General features: G+C 41.9%; 1 protein-coding gene across 1 annotated transcript in view; it reads right to left on the reverse strand.

Annotated features, from left to right (window-relative positions):
- LOC310703734 (craniofacial development protein 2-like) overlaps nucleotides 1-22100 on the reverse strand; it is a 609970-nt gene that overhangs the window by 367944 nt on the left and 219926 nt on the right. The window lies entirely within an intron of this gene.

Raw genomic sequence — 22100 nt, forward strand, 5'->3', positions numbered from 1 at the left:
GCTGTAAAATAAAGCTGTGAAACTAAAGATCTGTTGCTTCCAGGCATCAAAGTGAACTGCTTTCTAAAGTGTATCTGAAGAAGTGTGCATGCACACGAAAGCTCATACCAAGAACTAACTTAGTTGGTCTTTAAGGTGCTACTGGAAGGAATTTTTTATTTTGACTATGGCAGACCAACACGGCTACCTATCTACTACTGCTTTCTAAAGGGCAAAGATGTAATATGCCAAAGAAAAACAGGGAAAAGGTAAGAGATGCTGAGATAAAAAGCAAGCTCTCTGAGGAATGAAATAGGAATGCTACAGTAGTTCCTGGATAAAATAGTTTACAGAGGGCTGCCCAGGTATGAGAGATTATTATTCGGATGTCAGTGGAAGGTGGCTGCCAGAAAGCGCCCTAAGCCCCCTGAAAAGCCTCACCTGATGGTCAGGAGACCTTTCTAGATAGGGTAGACTGTGACATAGGGGGTTGAGGGCTACTGGGGGAAATGGGCATACTTTCAATGAGCAAGCCTCTGGGACTGAGAGGAGAGAGGAGCAAAGTGCTGAAGAGGCACCGTCTGACATCTCCCTTCCACCAGAACCTCTCTGGTTCCAAGTCCTGTCCAAGTCTTATTTGTTTCAGAGCCCGACTGAGTGTCCTTCCTTCCTTCCTTTCTTTCTTCCTTCCTTCCTTCCTTTCTTTCTTTCTTTCATCAATTTTTTTATTAAAAGTTTTCAACATAAAATACAACAGAAGTCAAAGTAATCTAAAGAGAAGGAAAGAACAAAGAAAGAGGAGTAGAAAGTATTGAAGAAAAAAGAGGATAAAGGAGGGAAGAACAGAAAAGTGTAAAAGGGACCTCCAACTATCCATCTGTCAATTATATATACATCAAACCACTGAGCCTCTTGGGCTTGCCGATCAGAAGGTCGGTGGTTCGAATCCCCGCAACACGGTGAGCTCCTGTTGCTCTGTCCCAGCTCCTGCCAACCTGGCAGTTCAAAAGCACACCAGTGCAAGTAGATAAATAGATACTGCTGCGGTGGGGATATAGATGGCATTTCTGTGCACTCTGGTTTCTGTCACTGTGTCCCGTTGTGCCAGAAGCAGTTTAGTCATGCTGGCTACATGACCTGGAAAGCTGTCTATAGACAAACGCCAGCTCCCTTGGCCTGAAAGCAAGATGAGTGTCACAACCCCATCGTCGCCTTTGACTGGACTTAACTGTCCAGGGGTCCTTTACCTTTACCTAGTTTTTCAGAATAGTCAAATGTTGAATGTACATGGGTTGTTCATGGCATCTCTGGGCAAAGGAGACTCAGAATCCAATTTACTCTTGGGCTCTGCCCTGACAGAAGGTTGCATCAGGAGCTACTTTACAGCAAGAGGTATCTGACTAGAGATGTCTGATGTCACAGAGGTGGACCATTCCTGCTTGGACCAGCCTCTGGATCCAGGTCTTCATTCCCAAGACTACTGGTCTCTTTTTTGGGTTCAGACACTTCCTTAGGTCCACCTCCCCCATCCAGCTAGGACCCTCCTCACAGTTTTCCAGCTCCGACTCCCTGAGCTCTTCGCATTCGTCCCAGGAATCCAACCATCCCTTCTATGACAGCTCTATGGAACTCATAACATCGCTACCCCACCTTGATTCTGTATCCTGACCAAGCGCTAGGAGGCAAAGAATGAGCTGTGCATATTTTATATAAACCCAACCAATCAGAGGTTGGAGGAGGCAAACGTGGTGGCCATTCTCATTTTTTTATGATTTCTTTTCTTATTGACTACAAAAGATGATATTCATTGGCATTCCTGAAAAAGGCATTTCCTTTACAGTTCTTTGGATAACAACTTCATCTCTAGAACAGCAGAGACCCTGCAGCTCGGAACTCAAAATGAAAAGCCCGTATAACCGATGCTGTTCACAGATACTGCATTGTTATGAAATTAGATCTACATTTTGTTTGGGGTAAACATGAAATAATCTACCATACAGTTCTTCTTTTATTTTAGTATTAATAAAAACAAGGGCTCAAACACTGAACTGCGACAGCTGATTTCCTGATAAAACCTTTGTGGTGTTTCGTTGGAATGAAAATGTCCTATCTATAGACATTCAGCAAAGATATTGGTATATTTATCAGGGAACACCATCTCAAAACACTGGCTTATTGGCTGATCGTGCCAATATTCAGAAGAAGAGACATGAGAGCTGAGGAGTCCTGATGAAGTGGTATGTATCAGTTCTGACTGGGGCTTCCCCATTCACCTCTGTCTCAGGGAATTCTCCATTTCCCCATTGTGTTCTGCTTGCCAGAGACTGAAATGAATGGGCAAGTGTCTACTGACATAGTGGCATGTGTGAATTGAAGTCTCATGAAGCTTTGGACAGAATAGTAGCTTTTGAGTGACTCTTCACACTTGGGGCCAAACCTGTCACTGCTTCAATGTGCCTTTGCATCTAATGTGCATGTTTTAAAAACAGTTATGAAGCACCCATGGAGGGAGGGCAGGCTGATAACTATCTGGATTGCAGCATCAAAACAGCAGGGATTTAAGCCCTTCCTGCCCCACTGACATCTTGAGGAATTTTTCTGCTGCTACTTGTATTATAGGATGGAATCCCCCCCCCCATTAGCATCTTATATGCTTGCTACTTGCATTTTCTTAAAGCACATTAAATGCAAAGCCACATTTAATATTGCACCTAGTTTGCCCTCAGGCATTTAGGTATCTAAAGCAGCCAGGTATGTAGTATATTAGTAGAAGGGCAAGTTAGTTAGCCATTGCCTGGCAAGGAGACTGGATGGTTATCCCATCTGATCCACAAACCAGGAGAATGCAGGGCTGTGGTGATATATCCCAGCTTGAATAGCCTGCACATCTTGAATTGGATGAGATGTGTCATAGAATGTGTCGTAGATAAAGAAAGAAAAATACACTTGGGAACAGCAATTGCTGGAAAATATAAGCAAACTAGCTTCCCACCATTTCGGGAGACAGGGGATATACTGACATTTCTATCTCCTTTGCAATTATGACTCTGCTTGGTGAATGTTCCTATGCTGTTCATTCAATACTGCATCAATTTGCTGAATAGTTTATTTAGGAACAAATTAATTGCATCAGAGATGGTTCCCAACAACTCCCGCTGAATGTCAGGCCGTGTAATTTTCTATCACAACTTAAAATATTAAAAGTGACCTCAGTTTACTTATAGTGAAAAGGATTGATTTTCTTTTTAGGTTAGAAAAAAAATTGCAAAACACAGAAATAATTATGTGTATTTTCCTGAAAATCCGAGACACATCATGTGACCGTCTGTGACTGAATTGCTTGGGGATATCTGAAAAATGTATGTGATGTACAAACAACGCTAGTGGGGTTTCAAGAGGCACTGTAAAAGTTGAGATGTATTGTTAAAAGAAATAGAAGAGGGAGGGAAGACAAATGGCAATACGAATGAAGGGAATGTGTACTGAAGAGATAAATACGGATGATTGCCAGAGAAGCTGAAGGAAGTCCAAAAAGAGATAATTTGTTAAAATTTGGATAAAAATGTACAACTATATTGGAAAATTAATAAAAAAATTATTATTATTTTAAAAAAAGAATTGCTTGGGGATAGGACGGGATGGATGGGAGTACAATGACCTGAATTGTGCTTTTCTTATTGCACTTAGGTTGTGGGACTCTCTCTCTCTTTTTCTCCCTAGAAAGGTTCTTTTGGCTATCTCCAGGTGAGCAACTTACAGCAGTGCAATCCTGCACTGACAACTGAGGAGCGTGATGGAATGCCGGGGGGAGTCAGAGGGAGGGACAGGTGTAGAGTGTCTGTTGAGAATTTCATTTAAAAGAGAGAGATGGGCAGTGCAGGGAGAGAGGAAGAAAAGGATTTTAAAAATAAAATAACTATAAAAAGAGGAGTTGGGTATGGTACGCCAAGAGAGGTTATTAAAGCTATTTCTTACTCTTTGTCAATTGGCTCTTTGTTCTGATGTTGTTTTCTATAAATTAAAAAAAAGTTTAATGTTATTAAATTAATGAAGGTGTTCTGGATCAATTCTTGAAATGAACCCATGACCCCTTGTGTTGATATACACATTTGATTATAAAGAGAGAAAGTCCTATGCTCTCTGGAACTTGGTAGGTGCTGATATCAGATTATTGAGCATTGTTCATGGAAATCTGGGCTCAGTGGAACAGATGAGTGACCAACCTGGTGTCCTCCATGGTCTTTTGGGGTGGTCCTGAAATGCCACACTTATATGTGTCCACTCAGAATCACAGAATCACAGAATGGTAGAGTTCGAAGGGGCCCTATGAGTTATCTAGTCCAACCCCCTGCAATGCAGGAATCTTAACTAGAACATACATAACAGATGATCATCTAACCTCTGCTTAAAAACCTCCAAGGAAGGAGATTCCACCACCTCTCATAGGAGTCTGTTCCACTGTCAAACAGCTCTTACTGTCAGGAAGTTGTTTCTGATGTTTAGTCAGAAACTCCTTTCTTGTAACTTGAATCCATTGGTTCAGGTCCTACCCACTGGAGCAGGAGAAAGCAAGCTGTCTCCATATTCCATGTGACAGACCTTTAGATATTTGAAGATTGCTATTATATCTCATCTCAGTCTCCTCTTTTCCAGGCTTAACATACCCAACTCCCTTAACCATTCCTCATAAGGCTTGGTTTCCAGCCCTTGATCATCTTGGTCTTGACCTCCTCTGCACATGTTCCAGCTTGTCAATATCCTTCTCTGTCTGAAAAAGCCTCTTTCTGAAATCCTGGAAAGCTGCCACTTGCCCTGGTCAGTGGATGGATGTTTAGTTTGCTGCTGTCCTTGCATGTCAACTTTCCCAACCTGATGCCCTCCAGACATTGCTGGAGAAGATTGCTCATCCACCACCCCTCTGTTGGTGCTTAAGGCAGCAAAGACTTTAGTAAGCCATCTGAACCGTCTTCTCTGAACCTTCCAAATGAGATATTAACCTCTATTTGCTTTGCCATTTTGCCTACCACCCTTCTCCAGAAATGACCTCCTTCTCGTCTAAACCTGGCTAAGAACATTGCTCTATTCCAAGACTCACAAATTTCCAGGAGGGAGAAATTCTCCAGCAGTCTCTCCTAATCTGAATTTGCTTGCAGGAATTTGGCATTGGGGAAGGACCATAGGTCAGCGGTGGAGTATCTGCTTTGCATGCAGAAGCCCTCAGGTTCAATCTCTGATGGCATGTCCAGGTAAGGTTGGGAGAGAGCCCTGTGTCTGAAATCCTGGGGACGTGCTGCCAGTCAGGGCAAACAATCATGAGTGGTCTCACTCAGCCAGTTTAAGACATTAAGAATTATAATGAAAGCAATAGCTCTTGTAGTTGCTGTTTGGGGATTTAAATTGGTGAGCCTCCTTGGAAACAATTTTGATGCAAGAGACAGGACGAACACATTTTAATAGCCAAAACTATAACAATTATCCACACAAAATTCTGCAAAATCCCACGGTACAGTTCTTCCAGAAAACATGTAAAATCACTGCAGATTTCAGGCAGAGAAATGTTTGCACCCTTTGCTGATCATGTTTTCAGAAATTCTGCCATTCTTGCTGCAGAACTGGGGTTACCTTTGCGCAAAACTTTCTTCAGCTCAAAGGCGACCAAGGGCTGAGCCAGGCAGGATGCCAGGCATCCTATTGACCCTCAAAGGCTTAGTCCCAAGCAAGAGCATAGTAAGGGCTGTAGCCTCTCCCAATGCTGGAGAGAACATGTGTGGCCCCATCATTCACAGGAACTTGTGTCCTCAGCTGCATCGGAGGATTATTATTAAAAGCTCTCAGTGACAGGAAAAGTGTTGTGTTCTCAAAGCACTGCTGTTATCTAGCATACTCCCAAGCAGATACTACTAAATGAAAGGCAGGAAGATATTATTTTTTTAAGTTTATATAAAATTTAATCTTGACAGGAAGGAAAGTGAAACATTTGGTATTCCTCTGTGATGAGAACTTGTTTGGAATCCAAAAGTAGCTTGTAATTGGTTTTTGAACGTTGCTTTCTTATTCAGGCCACTCCATTTTCCTCCCATCTCCTTTCCTTTCCCCTCTCAGTGACCTTCTGTCGTCTTGCATCCATTTTCAACCATCTCTGGGAATCTTCAAAGGTTTGAGCCTGGCAGTGCTGGAGCTGTTAATACAGAGACTGTGTCCTCAATTTATCAAGCGAGCAGAGCTTTGTAGCTCAGGGATAAAAATGTTTCGCTTGACTTTACTTCAACACCAACTACAATAAGGGAGCCCTACCAGCATAAATCTGAGCAGCTTGTTCAGTAAAAGCTGCAGCCACTGCCCTGTTCTATTACTCTAAGCCAGCCTCCTCCAACCTGGTGCTTTCCGGATGTCGCTGTGCTCCCAGCTCCTATAAGGCCAAGCCAACATGGCCTATGGTCAGGGATGATAGAAGTTGTAGTCCAACAACATCAGGAGGTTTCAGAGTTGGGAAAGGCTGCTCTGAGGATTGCAGAGTGAATAGGCTTTAAGTCTGTAAGTGTAGATTTATTTTTAAGGGTCTGTGTGAAAGGGGAAGAGAGTCAGAAGTAAACTTGGGGAAGTATCCAAAGATGAAGAACTGTGCAAGACAGCACCAAAACAATTTTCTTCCAGGCTTTTGTGAGTGGTTCCTTTTGGCGATGCTTAAGAATTGCAAGCACCAGCTTCTTTTGTATGTCTGTAATGAATGGGACGCGAGTGGCGCTGTGGGTTAAACCACAGTTTTAGAAAGAGGATTTCTATATTTTGAGTCAATTGTGGGCACACCAAGCTGAGCAATAACAGTTTTACTCAAGGGATATATATTTTTAGTAGATTTTATTATAATCCATCCTCTCCATCAAGCATCTGGATAGCTAATTGTCTTACCGTACAAGAATATTGATACATAAAAGCACCCACTCTGAAATAATAATATCCAAATGTAAAACCATTTGTATTCTAGGTATATTGCCTAGAGATAAAACATTGTCTGCAGTCACATTTAATGCTGAACCATAGCATGGTGCTACTTGCACAAGCAGCCTCAGGCTGTTTCCTCCTAAAGCACTGCTGCAAAAATGAGATTGGGAGGTTTTCGCTTCAATTTCCAATGAACCGTGGTTACTCATTATGTTCAGACTCGGGAAACCTGGGCTTATGGTCCTTTAGGAGCGATGAGAAGGCTTTTAAACAACTGAGGAGTAAAGAGAGAGAAATATCTGGACTTTGAACTATTGAGTTGTACTCTAGTTTTATATTCTAAACAGGCTATATGAGGAGGCCTTGTAGACCAGAACTGGCCCGGTAGCTGATGTTGTGATAAGGGTATTTTGCCTAAATGTCAGCACAACCAGAATTTATATAGCTTCCTCCTACACTGTGATATGAACAGCACAACAACCTGTTGGCTGTCCAACTCAGTAATGTTCTGGAAGAATATTGGGCATGGCAGTTCTAGCTTTCTTCCCATAAGAAGAAACTCCCCACACCCAATTTTCAGGCAAAAGCAATAATAGCTGCAGAACAAAATAAAAGAGAAAAAGAAGAGTTTGGATTTGATATACCGATTTATCACTACCCTAAGGAGTCCGAAAGCAGCTAACAATCTCCTTTCCCTTCCTCCCCCACAACAAACACTCTGTGAGGTGAGTGAGGCTGAGAGACTTCAGAGAAGTGTGACTAGCCCAAGGTCACCCAGCAGCTGCATGTGGAGGAGCGGGGACACAAACCCAGTTCACCAGTCCACCACTCTTAACCACTACACCACACTGGCTCTCCAGATATTGTTGTCTGGAAATTTCCTCTTATTAGCAGCATGACTGCGGTTGCATGCTTGGTGTCTCTGGTGGCAGCAGAATCATACCCATGACCTCTACCTTGTTTGAACCCTTGCATGTTCTTTGGAAAGAGAGACTTCTAATCTGTGAATATATTTCTAAGATCAACATAGCTTGATTCCTCAAAGGGAATATTATGACATCGCTACCATCTGTACATCTTTTTATTGTACTGTATTAGCTGCTGAATGAAAATTAATAACTGATAGTAGCATAATTTGGGGCTTAAGGCCCTGTCATTAGGAATGTGCTCAAGTGTGTGTAATATGCCTATTGTATGTGTTCCAAAGATTTCTAGGAGCCGGCAGCCAAAAATTCATCTTTCCCCTTTTTCACAAAATGAGCCAAGATCTGGAAGCATATTCAGCTGTGTGGCAAACATTATTATGACATCTGTTTCTTATCTTGTAGCAAACAATACCATTTTATGAGATTGTTGTAGAAGGTCCTTCAAATGAGAAGTGTTTGTATTGTTTGAGTATAAGGCATAACTATAAACCGAAGGAACTTGCTATGCTTATCTCAGTGCATGAGAAGCAAAAAATTATAAATAATGATGCATACACATTGTGCATTTAAACCCACTCCCCACTCACCCCCCCCAAAAAAAAGAATAACAGAAACTGTAGCTTGTTAAGAGTGCTGGGAATTGTAGCTCTGTTGAGGGTAAACTACAGTTCTCAAGATTCTTTTTCAGGGGAGGGATGAGCTTAAATTTATGGTGTACATGCAACCAAAAACAGAGTGGCGGTTTATGGTGGTTAATTCAGTGTTTAGATAGCAGTTCTGAATTTAAGTTTAGATATTATTGCTCCAAACAAATAATGATTCCAGCTGCAACACAGTGCTCGTTTTCCTGGGAGTAAGTCTTGTTGAATACCATAAAACTTACTTCCAAGTAACCATGCACAAGATTGGATGATCAGTATCACAAAACCTATTTTACGAATGCACCTAAGGATCTCCACATGTGGCAGCTTGCAGGTGCTGTCAGCTCTGATGACACTGATTCCCTGTTGAGAAATAAAGAGATGGATTCAACCTCTCCATTCTCCAAAAAAAGAACAAGAAAAAAAGATAGGTGCCGTCAAAGTTAACATGCACATTCATCTGTTGGGATATATGCAATGGGAATTCAGCCGTGGGAGCCTTGCACCAATGTGAGCACTGGGTCTTAAATGAGTTTTTCCCACCATGCAGCATATTATAATGGTGAATGCAGACCAAATCCATCAAGAAAACAGATGCTAAAGGGACTGACTGCACATGCAGGATGTCCTGACCTACAAAGATAGAGGAGCTACCTGCAAAATTAACTTCATAAAGTATTCTTAACAGCTGAATATAGCACTATGGGTTCTAATCACATGCAAGTTTTCAGATCAAACCAAACTCCATAATGCTATGTGTCATTTAAAGTTTTATTTTATTTGCCAGAAAACTTTTAAAACTTGGACTGAGCTATCAACCACGGAATCATGAAGCTAAAATACAGATTAAATTATCTGCAAATTTAGAAAGGGGAACTATTAAGTCATTTATTATAATAAATGTTGCATGGTTGCTCTTAAGAGCCAATCATTTGATGAAATCAACATTATCTCTTTAAGATGTTAGCAACTGCCCAAATAGGCCTGTTAGATTTATGACCAAGAGAGGTTCTAAAAGAATTTCAGAAAGAATAATGTATCTAGTAAGATTGATTGCATGAATCATTTCTGCTGGAGGCTTTGGGAGACTCAGAATAATTCAGTTTTCCTCACAGATTGGAGCTTCCACTGTTTCCTTCTTCCATGGAAAAATCAAGCGAGAGGATTTGGATTGTGAAAATTAATGTGCCCTTTTCAGTATTTTAATTTTAATACAGGCAACGTTGTTAAATATGCATTCCCTACCATATATAGGAAGACATTCCCCTGTTTACTGAGGGCACTTTCCACCCCAGCTTGAAAATAAACGCCATTGCTGGAAATATAACTCTTGGAAATATAACTTTTGCTTTTCCAGAGCAATCATGCATCTCAGAAGTATACCCCATTAACTTCAGTGGGGCTTAATCCCAGGTAAGTGTCTAACAGGGCAGCAGCCTTAATCAATGAAGGAACTGTTTTTAAAAAATGGGTGATGTGGCAGTAGTCCCAAGGCACTCAAAGAAGTATAGCCAGCTGGAAGCTAAAGAGAGTGCATTGTACCACTGTGAGCGGAGCAGAGCTTTAAAAAAAAAGTTAAAGCCAAGAAAAAATGGAAAATGCTTAGGCACCGCATAAGGTTAAGTAGGGTAAGCAGCAACCTTGATCCCAAAACAATGGAGAATTTTACTGCTGTATTCTGTTATTATTCATTTATAGTATTTATACCCAACCCTTTGGGGGGGGGGGAGGCTTTTAGAAAGGGTTACAAAAATTAGTTCTAAGGTGGTACCTGCTATGAGGATCAAAATCTAAATGTAGAAAAGGGAATGGGCAGGGAGAATGGAATGCAGACGCAAACAGAAGTTGCCAGTGTTTGTGATTATTCTGGCTGTGCTTGTTTTGACAAAGAGGAGCTCCTCCCTGAAGCACTTTCTTGCCCGCTCCCCTCAATAAGACCCATCAACATCCAGGCCAGGAGGACATTTTCTCTCCCCTCCCCACCCCACCCCACCCCATGAATTTGTTGGAGGGTTTCGTTTGGGCCCTTCCACCCAGCAAATGGTCAGAAATGGAATTTTGCCTAAATGTTATTATGAAACTTACTAGATGCTTGCTACCTAAAAGATCTTCAAGCGACTCACATTTAAAACCATAACCATAAACGCAGTATACCATAATATACAACATACCTCTGATAATAAGATACAGTGACAGGCACCTATGCTTTTGGTCTTTTTCTAAGTACATTCCTAAATGTGGGTGTTAAGTTGTGGGTGAACATATCAGACGACACAGCAATCATTCAAACAGCTCTTGTTTATTCACAGGCCCAGAACAGAACTGGGCTGAAGGGTTCAGCCAACCTGCTTTTATAGCGTTCAACTACAAAGCAACAGTAACAACTTTCTGTAACTATCCAATCACTGAACGTCACTTTCAATTCCTTATTTGCATAAGCGGACCTGAGTGAAAACAATCTACAGTATCTCCCTGCTGGCCCAGGGTGAGAACCTCAGTACATAACAGTCATGAGCATTGATGTAATAATAATAATAATAATAATAATAATAATAATAATAATAATAATAATAATAATTTATTTGTACCCCACCCTCCCCAGCCAGAGCCGGGCTCAGGGCAGCTAACATCATAAAACTAACACAGTATACAAAGAACATAAGAACATAAAAACAGGCAATCAATTAATTAAAATACATCTTAAAATTATTTCAGAGCAAATTAAAATCTGGACAGATGGCAGTCCACAGGTAAAATTAAGAGTTGTTAATATTCTCCAGTGCCAACTGTTACCACTGGTCTTATAAAGGACCTGTGAGCTGGCTAGCAGGCCTCTTTAATGCTTGTTCTTATACAGAAAGAAAAGAATCAGACTGAACCCGGACCAAAGGCCTGGCGGACCAGCTCCATCTTGCAGGCCCTGCAGAAAGATGTCAAATCCCGCAGGACCCTGGTCTCTTGTGAGATCGCATTCCACCAGGCCAGGGCCACGGCTGAAAAGGCCCTGGCTCTGGTCGAGGCCAGTCTAATCTCCCTGGGGCCTGGGATCTTCAGGGTGTTATTATTTGCAGACCTTAAGGTCCTCCATGGGGCATACCAGGAGAGGCAGTCCCGTAGGTACGAGGGTCCTAGACGTTACAGGGCTTTAAAGGTTTAAACAATCACCTTAAACCTGATCCTGTACTCCACCGGGAGCAAGTACAGCTGGTATAGCACCGAAAGAATGTGCTCCCGAGAATACAATATTATTCTGAAATCAGAAACAGTTAGGCTTCCCTTGTCCTGGGAAAGGTGAAAAAGCTGTAATTGGATTTTGTGGGGGAACAGTGCAGAAGAATTAGAGCCTTTGATGAGCCATGGAGAATAAATCAAGGAGTTTTACAGATCCTCATCAAGAGTCGCTGCAGTCTTTCTTTCCCAACAAGCTTATTAGTTCCATACTGTGACTTCCTTTCTAGTCTCAATAAATGTCAACTGACTGAGACACAGAAAGGATTGACATGTTGTTCTCTGTTACTCAATTATGTAGGTGGCTGTTGTTAACTAGAGATGCATTCTGCCCATGAATGAGAACCTGGCATCCTAACTGCTTAGCCAAACACTCAGTGACCATCCTTTTAAAGCTGGAGAAAACATTAGTTTCCCATGAAGAGGCCATGGAAAATAGCCACCCTGCAGTGACTCATCCCCCTTCCTGTTACAACATGTTTAAGGAAGGTCTAAAGTTACAAAATGGAGCCATCAGACCAGGAAGCCCTCTTTACATGTAACAAGCGCACATAGAATAGGGGAGTACGATTACACTCCCTGCCATCCTTGCTGCCACTGTTTATGTGTGTTCGGCATAAATTCTGAAAGAACCTGGTCCTATACAGCCTGTGTGATTGCAGTCTCTGTGCAAGACAGGGCAGGAGGGGACAAGGGCCATGATCCCACACTGAGATAGACCAGCATTTGTTCACAGGAAGCTTCTTTCAGTGGCAGAACTTCATGCTCCTGCAGCAGGAGGCGGAGAGCAGGAGGGGGTGTGGCTGGCATGCATCCCGGGGGCGTGGCACATTGCCTGCAGGGGCGTGGCGCCCAGCGCGGGCAGGGGCACAGCCGCGATGGCACCCCACCAGGATCACGCTGCTGGGGCTCGTGCGCTCCCCCACCCCACCCCTCTTCCTCCACCAGTGGGTTCTTTTAGAAGTTATACTGAATGCACATGAGGGCAGAGGAAAGACAGTGAAACTAATCCTACCTCACCCATTTTTTGATCTCCATCATAATGTGCACAAAGTGTTGTTGGCTCCACACATCTTGCCTGATATTTACAGCAGAACCTTTTGCTCCCATCCAGCCGAAAACAGTTGCTCAGACCTCCAAGGACTGACCATCTGTCCCCTCCTGTGCAGACAATCCTTAGTTACAGCTGGGGAGCTAGGCATATACAGATATTCCTGCACAGCAAGCCCCATCCGCACTATATATTTAAAGCAGTATTATACCACTTTCTACAGTTGTGGCTTCACACAAGGAATCCTGGGAACTGTAATTTATTAAGGGTGCTGAGAGCTGCAGATCTTTCACATTGCTCCCTCTTTCCAGGAAACATAATTTGGTAAAATGAAGAAAATTGCATTATGCTGCAGGAAATGCAGGGGCATGTATAAAACTTGGTAAATGCTGACAAATGTTATGAATGTCTAAAAAAAATCAGAAGAGAAGACTCCTTGGAAAAGATCCTGATGCTGGGAAAGACTGAGGGCACAAGGAGAAGGGGATGACAGAGGACGAGATGGTTGGACAGTGTTCTCAAAGCTACTAACTTAAGTTTGACCAAACTGCGGGAGGCAGTGGAAGACAGGAGTGCCTGGCGTGCTCTGGTCCATGGGGTCACAAAGAGTCAGACACGACTAAACGACTAAACAACAACACAAAATAATACTTTATTGCAAGCCTCCTACTGTGAAATTATTATTAAAGTCAAGAATATGAGAGCCAGTGTGGTGTAGTGGTTAAGAGCAGTAGACTTATAATCTGGGGAACCTGGTTCGCGTCTTCGCTCCTCCGCATGCAGCTGCTGGGTGACCTTGGGCTAGTCACACTTCTCTGAAGTCTATCATCCCCACTCACCTCACAGAGTGTTTGTTGTGAGGAGGAAGGGAAAGGAGAATGTTAGCCACTTTGAGACTCCTTTGGGTAGTGATAAAGCAAGATATCAAATCCAAACTACTACTACTACTACTACTACTATTCTTCTTCTTCTTCTTCTTCTTCTTCTTCTTCTTCTTCTTCTTCTTCTTCTTCTTCTTCTTCTTCTTCTTCTTCTTCTTCTTTACAAACTAGGCTTGTGACACACTGAATATCCCTTCTATAACTTAGACCTCATCTACAGTATACATTTAAAGCATATCATTACAGCCGTGCCTTCCCCCAAAGAATGCTGGGAACTGTTGTTTGACCCTGTTGATTGGTCCATCTGCCTGAGCTACATACAAGCTTTGCACATGTGACATGCGTTCAGATCTGCTTATGCTTGGCCTTGGTGCAGTATAGCTTGAGGTCAGGAGCAAGGCCAGTGTACATCATCTCCCATGTTGAGAATCTGTGGGTTTACACAGGACAAATTGCCTGTGTGTTTTGTAGAGAGATAGGAACACAAGGAGTTGCTTTATATCAAGCCAGCCCATTGATCCCTCTAGTTCACTGTTGTCTACCACAGACAAGCAACATCCCTCCAGGATTTTTGTCCCCATCTCTATCTGGAGATGTCAGGGGTTGATCTTGAGAACCTTGACATGAAAACATGTGCTTTGCCATGGAATTAGGTCTCTTCTCCACAATCTTGTTCTAGTGCCGTCTTGAGCAATATTTCTGCTTCAAATATCCAAGTAATATCTGCTCAGCGCTCTCCCACGTTTCTCCCCTAATCATAACAGATTTACTTTCTAGTAGGATGTTCAAATTCAAATTGCTTTTTCACAATTGAAATTATTTCAAATACATTAGGGCTGTGCCGAGATTTCATCTTGAATCTTAATGAGCCCCCTTACCTGTGTCTTCAGTAATCCTCCCAATACAGGACTTTTATTCTACTGAGGCTTGTAGGAAGTCAAAATATTAATGGAAAGTTGTTTTGAGATTCAATAAGATCAGCTGGAGCATATTTAAATAGCCCGGAAGCTAGTTATCTCATTTTATTGAAATTACATTTTAAACAATGTTTTTGATCTAAATCAGGGTTTCCCAAACTTGGGTCTCCAGCTGTTTTTGGACTACAACTCTCATTATCCCTGACCACGGGCAGTGGCGTAGCGTGGGGGGTGCAGGGGGGGTTGGATGCACTGGGCGCAACATCTGGGGGTTAGGGTTAGGGGGCACAAATCCACGGGTTAGGGGGTGCAAATCCATGGGTTAGGGGATGCAAATTACTTGCCTTGCCCCGGGTGCTGACAACCCACGCTACGCCACTGACCACGGGTCCTGCTAGCTAGGGACTCCCCTCCCCCCAGCACCCTCTCTGCCTCCTCCTCCTCCTCCAGACCCTCTTCCTTTCCTTTCCTTCCCTCTCCCTGCTGCTGGGATCCCTCTCCCATTCTCTCCCTTTCTCTGCTTTCCAGACTCCCTCTCCCTCTGAGGGCTTCCTTAGCACCTTCAGGCAGCTCAGTTTGGAGCGAGGGGAAGGGAGATGCAGGGAGGTCTCTCCTTGGAAAAAGCAGTGCCAGGGCTGTGTGAGCATCCAAGAGCCCTTATACTACCTTCTCAACGTCAGGCAGGCTTTGGGAAGGTGGCAGGGTCCACCCCCCCACCCCCCCAAAAATGCTCAACCACTCTGTCTGGATTTTCAGTTTTGGAAATATGGCAACCCTAGGTTTGGTGCTGCAAGTGGTAGTTGAGACTGTTCTACCCAGACGGTTCCTGTGGTGATAATAAGAGCAAAACTGTTCCATTAGTGAGTACGTGAAGCTGGGGGTGAGGTCTATAACACCACAGAGACCATTTTGAACCCTGCTGTGATAAACATTGCATTTTTAGTAACATTTGTTTGTTCCACACTTAGTCATCCATATAGGAGCAAAACTGGATCCTACTAGTGATTTACCCGGTTTTGGGGACTTCTTTTGTTTTATTATTTCACAGTTAATTTGAGCAAATTTCCTTCTTCTTTTTTTAAGACTTACAAACATTAGCGTTAGCAAACAAGTTAAAAGGAAAGTATGTAATCAAATTACTTTGCTAATCTGTGTGATTCTCATCACTTGGTTTGGCTTCTGCCACAAAATGAATGACAAACAGAAGAGCATCAGCTGTTGCCGTGTTAATTAAAAGAGCATCGTTGTAAAAGCTATTTTAAAATATGTTAAACTAAAGTGAGCTTATATTACCAAATGTAGAAAACCTCATGAATCTAATGTAATGTGAAGTGATTAACCACGCTATGTAGGAAGATTTGTTTGGTTGCTGCTGTGAGACTAGGGTCCCAATCCATAAATCCTCATAGGCAACAGAAGGCTGTACATGAGGTCTTGGTCATAAAGTATCTCCACTCCAACCACATAGGCAACACTTGGTACATTGTGCCGTCAATTTATTCAATGTATATTCAGCTCAGGGTGGGCAAATTGACAATTTCAGCTTCCATTGGTTTATCATTTATCCAATCTTAAATTCAGTTCTCCACTTTTCCATTTCAGTTTGTGAATATTTTTTTTTAAGTCCTCATGAAAATTCAACAGCATTTTAGTGTGAATTTCTCCTAATTGACACATTTTGGTAAATCAATTTTCTCTAATGCATTTTCTCTATTATATTCACTAATATATGAATTTATATGCACACTTTGTCCGAGTTATATGCATTCATGTACACAGTACTTGGTTGAAGAAATGATTTGCAAAATTCAATGAAGAAGTGAGTTTCAAAGGATGGCTGGGTATTCTTTCAAATTAGGGAGGTTCACCTCAAATTGTGAACTGAATTGCATTTCTTCCCCATCCCTATATTCTGCTGAAGCTACTGCTAAATGTAGCTCTAACCCTGGAGAGTTTTCACGCAGGAAACTGTAGTAGCCCAGTGCAGGACCATTTACCAGTAGTTTGTTTCTTTTTTCCTTTGTCCTTGAAAAAGTGCAAATAGTAACTGCTTCTGTTTTTCTGACAGATGGAGTACAGTAGCATTCTCCTCCTTATTCTCTCATTAAATTCAAGGGAATAAAAGATAGCCATTTTCTCTCAGTCTTGGTACAAGCAGAGAGCAACATGTTCATTTCGTGCCATCATTGATATATTTTAGGCCTCTATTAAAATCCATCTTTTTCATTCATGCTTTACTTTTAATTGTGTTCAAGATCCCCCCTTTTAGGTTTCAGAGCAGTTTTTACTGGGTTCAGTCCAGACTTTCAATGAGCAGAACTCTATTCATGGGAAAGAGGGGCAGCTATTTCCCCCCCCCCCTATTTCTCCTTCCCCTTCCTCATATGTTCCCTGACAATTTGTTATGGAAGGTTGGGGGACAAGGGAAGGGAGAATACAAATTGCCTTTCTCATCAGGAGCCTCCACTGAGTCGTATTAATTTCTCTAAACGGAAGAAGCCCTTTTGGAGCAGAAGAGCAAGTCAACAAATATGTGAGATGACCAAATTTGGAAAACTAAAAATAAAATACAAATTATTAGCAACCTTTTATAAACTATTATTGTTGAAGGATGAAGCCAGAGCACATCAGTAAAATGGGCACAAAAAGAGGAAGAAATATTCCTAGGAGGAATATGATAAGTCTTTGGAATAAAAATGACAAGTTCTTTATACATATAGCAATCAGAGAAAACTGGTATAAGGCCAATGCCAGGGTGGTGTGTATATATAACAGCAGTTCCAATACACAGAATAAATAAGAATTATAGCAAAAGATCTGTATCTTTCCTGATATGAATGCTGTACAGCTGTGATCCCCAATATGGCACCCAAAGACCCTATGGCACCCTTGGACACACCCATTTGGACTTGTCAAGGTCTCCTGCTCCTCAAATGTTCTATTTTTAATTTTTAAGGGGATTTTTTGGCTGCTTCTTGGTTGGAGGAAATTCCTGTTTGAGGGGAGGGTGGTGATGGCCTCCTTTTTTTGTCTGTCTTTTATTTGGTTGGGAAGTGTAGAAGCCAAATTGCAATGGGTCTAATCTGCTTCCTCCAGGAGTACCTGCACCTGGCCGAGCACCATCGTCTCCATCACCTCGTCCAGAAAGAGAATGTTAAAAACTGGGTAATAGTTTTCTAAAACATCTGGATCCAGGAAGGACTTTTTTCAAGGCCTTGGGCACTCTCCGGGCCAGTCCAGTCAATCCTTTCCTACTATAGGCCAGGATCTGGAAGGCACTCAGTTGACCTCACCACAGCAAGCATCGTGCCCATGTCCTCAGACCGCAACACTGAAACTGATCCCACATCAGTACCCATTATTCATACCCTCTGAGCATTTTCATTCAGCTCCCCAACCTACTTTCAGTAACCCATTAAATTAAAATAACTGTAGCTTATTATTTATTGTAGCATTAGAAATAATGATAAGCAAATTGCAGTCACAAGCCTTTTATATCCCTTGCCTTCTCCGAAAGGATAATCCAAAGAACCTGGAACAACTCAAAGCATGACCAAAAGCTGTTTTGACAGAAAATTAATTTATCTCAATCGCATTCTGCTAGGCTGAGTATTTTGTTCTTAGTTAAATCATCAGTGACAGAAGACTGAATTTTGTTTATGAGTTGCCAGAACTCATAAAACTCTATATTCCTTTATTCAGCCATTGTCTAAAAGACAACAGAAAGATAAGGGAAATATGATTTATAGCATAGATTTAATTATGAATCTGGCTCCATTTCACTAGCACTTGCTTGATTCCGTGAGTTGATTGCTTTGCTCAAATGGAATTTTTCATAACAATTAGGGTTTCTTGAGAAGACATCCTAGACTAAGATGTAAAATATAAACTACTTGTGTGTATAACCTGCTAGCAGAGGATTATTTCATTTGATTTCATTTTTTAAAAATAAGTTTTTTGTGCATTATATGATTTAGAAAATGCTTGAATTTTGTGATTGTTGTGATCTCAGAAACTGTGTGTATAATGGAACAGAAGAACTAGCTGCATCAGCTTGGGCTGCTCTTGTGAATCATTCAGCTGCTAATGATTCTGTTAGCATAATTATACAATGAAGAGAGGCTGCAAATGCATCATGCAAATAAAAATACAGTAATGTGTAAAGATTACAGTTATTTGGCCTTCTAATTAAATTTCCCTCTTGGCCTTCCTGTCATAATTTCCTGTCATTTGATAGCCCATTAAGAGGCATGGATACAGTAAGCAAAGCTATGCACCCTTGTCAGTCTAATCACTTTCTATGCAACCTGCATGTTCTGATGGAATTATTCTGAAAAAATGTACTCTGAATCCTATTTAGACATGTTGTGCTGCACATACTGAGCCAAAACCTCCCGCTGACATCCCAGCACTTTTGTCTGAAGCTCTAACAGCAATCACACTGACCCTTTGATCTTTCAAACAATTTTTCAACTCACCCAAAATCAATTCTGTTGGCATAAATGTGAAGGTTGTTTCTACTCTTTCATATTTTATGGGATCTTGCATTATATAACATGTAGTTTTTGTGCCTCAATGATAAGAATTGGATCTGCATTTGATCTTCGCCCAGGCAGGCTACCCCCTACTGTTTCATTGAAAGGATGTTATCAGAGAAGTATGTATTCTGTGCTTTAAAAAAAAAAATAGCCTGTGGTGTTTGAACACTTCCCAATGTTGTTCCACAGTGGGCTAGGGAACCTCTGGCCTGTGTCAAATGTGGACTTTCAAATCTGACTCTCAGGCCTTTCTTCAGACCACACCCTCTGCATCCTCATTGAATGTGGGAATATGTCTTTGAGCTTGTCTGTGTGAATGATAAAAGAGGGTGATGGAGAAAGAGAGAGTGCATTGAAATGTCTTATTTTTGCCTGATGGGAATGTAGCCTATTGGACAAAGCTAAGAGTCACATCTGTTGTTCTGCCTGTGTTTGCCTATTGTTTCATCGAGCAATGGCATGTGTTTCCTGGTGTGTGACTCACTAGAGAATGTGGCTTTCAGGCTGAAAAAACTTCCTCAGCCCTTCTGATGGCTTCACTCCATGAAAAACAAGTAATGTACAATTTTAATAAAAATTGTATCGACTTACTTTTTGCTCTCTACGGTCAAGGTGTGGAATGCAGAGGTTTCATATCTGTTGATGTGGCATGTCTGTATGGGGAGCATCTCCCCCACACTCTCACTCACTCTGTGTTTCTTCTGCTGTCCTCCACCAAGCCTAATATCAAATCTGAGCACTTCCTTGGGCAAAAGTCTCTGAGTATCCTCCTATCTTTCTAGGAAGAGGAAGCAGGTGAGATCTTCAGACTAATAGCTCCTGATGGTTATTCGGTTTGCCTGCACAGTGATGGCTAACCATTTTGAATGCATTCAGTCTTAATAGATCTTAAAATAGGTCTTAAATGATGAATAATTAATTAATAAAATTAATAAAATAGGTCTTAAATGATAAACATAACAGCATGGTATGCATACAAGAACAGAGATGTGGATGAAAGACAAATAGTGTGAGCAAAGCATTGTATATGGTTTACAAATTCAAGAGATTAGCAAAAACTGAGTGTTTTTAAATCTTATCGGCAAGGCTCAGGGGGAAACATTAGCAGCCTGGTATCTTATGCTAAGGCAGCAGCCAGTCTACAAAACCCCTGGGAGCTTGTGGGTACAAAATGTTTGTCAGTCAGGGACTGGGCTACCTACTAATTGGAGAAAATCTGGTGCTTTAAATGGTTTTTAAGGGGTAGGGAATTCAGCATGGTCATCACCCTAGAAACAAACAAAAAGATCAATGGCATATTGATTGCTAGACCTGATCAGCTGTCGTTTTGGCAACCACATTAAGGGAAAAATAAGACCTATTTAGGAGATGCTCTAAATTACATGTCATGAGGAAATGAAATGCTCAGTCACCCTCTGATGTCTTGAATTTGCAACCAGATCTTTAATGTGCATTTCCTCCCAGCATCTGTGTGAACTTGCTGTGTGAAACTGCCTTTCTCAGTTCCATCATGAAAGGCTAAAATTACTCCTCCGGGAGAAACTCCTTGATCATCAACAAATGCAATTACAAACACATCCCCATTTTTCTTGTGCCAAATGATTACCATGACGTATTTACACTTATACCTCTTGCTCCGCAGATGCTACAGCACCTGCCTAATTGCACCCCCCCCACACACACACACACCCCACTCCAAAGGGATGTGTTATTGTACTCTTTAGACTGAAGAATAAGGAATTGAGTAGAACCGCATTACAGCAGTGGACTGAATCTCCTGTATCACACATTCATCTCACAATCATCACAGAGGTACAAATCCCAGAGGCCTGTGGAAAACAAACGCCTTTCATTTTTGTGGGAAGCAGTCTACTGTATGCGCCCTGCATAGCTGTATACTATGTATGCAGAATGAGAATGGATTTTGGTTTTAAGGACATGAACCACAATCTAATAAATGCTTATGGGGTCAGATCCTTTAATGCACAAATGGAACTCTCCCATATGGGAGGGACTGCCCTTTCTATTTCAATGGGAAGCAGTAAAACGACAGCACAGAAAGAAGCACCTGTGTCTGTTGGAATCATCCGCATGAGCTCCCAATGTGTAAGAGCTGCTTGTGCAGGGATTGCAATCAGGACTCCGAACCGCAGCAGGGAATGTGAATCATCTGCAATGTCACATAGGATTCTAGACACCATAAACACTCTTCGCTGTGAAATTGATGCATGCACAGTGAGGCCTATCATCATGGAGGGCTGATCATACCTTGTCCTGTTCTAAAAAGTTCAGTTCTTGGCAGCCTTGCCGGTACACTCCTTAACAGTTACAACCTTGGCTCCAGGCATGACAAGCCAAAGCTCAGCCCACCTGTCATCTAGCAAATCTCCCAGAGGCAAAATGTCAATGAGATCTATTTTGCCAAGACTCACAGAGCTGGGAAAGTTAATTCTGACAGCCTGCAATCATCTCTGTGCATTGTGTGTATTGGGCTGCTGGGCAGTGGGGAGCGAGAGCATGATCTGAATCCTCTTGCATATATGGACTGCAATGACCCAATGTACTGCATAAATCTAATCAAGACCCGAATGAACAAACCCACAGGCATGTCCTTGGTATAAGTGTGTACATGCTCATTAGTTAATGTTGAATTTGTTATTGGAGGCAAGCAAGCAAATCGGGTAATCTAGTCTCAGAGTGTCGTTTCCAAAAAAATTAAAAAACAGTGAGGGTAAGAGGAACTCCCACTTCAATCTGGGTTCCTTTTACCACTGCACATGACTTGCCAAAAGAAAAGAATTAATGTCCCCTTTGCCCAGAAGATGCATCTGGCTGCATGAGGTTGGTTTACAAGCCCAGGCACAGTTAACAGGCTTCAGTAATTAGTAGGTTGATCTCCTTCCATTTAGACTTGCTAATACCGTACACCAGAGAGCTTGGCGGGATTAATTAAAAATGTTACTGGGCTTTCACACAGCCTGATTTCCATGCAGTCTT

The sequence above is a fragment of the Podarcis liolepis genome, assembly GCF_965112155.1.
Source record: "Podarcis liolepis genome assembly, chromosome: 3".
NCBI lineage: Eukaryota > Metazoa > Chordata > Lepidosauria > Squamata > Lacertidae > Podarcis > Podarcis liolepis.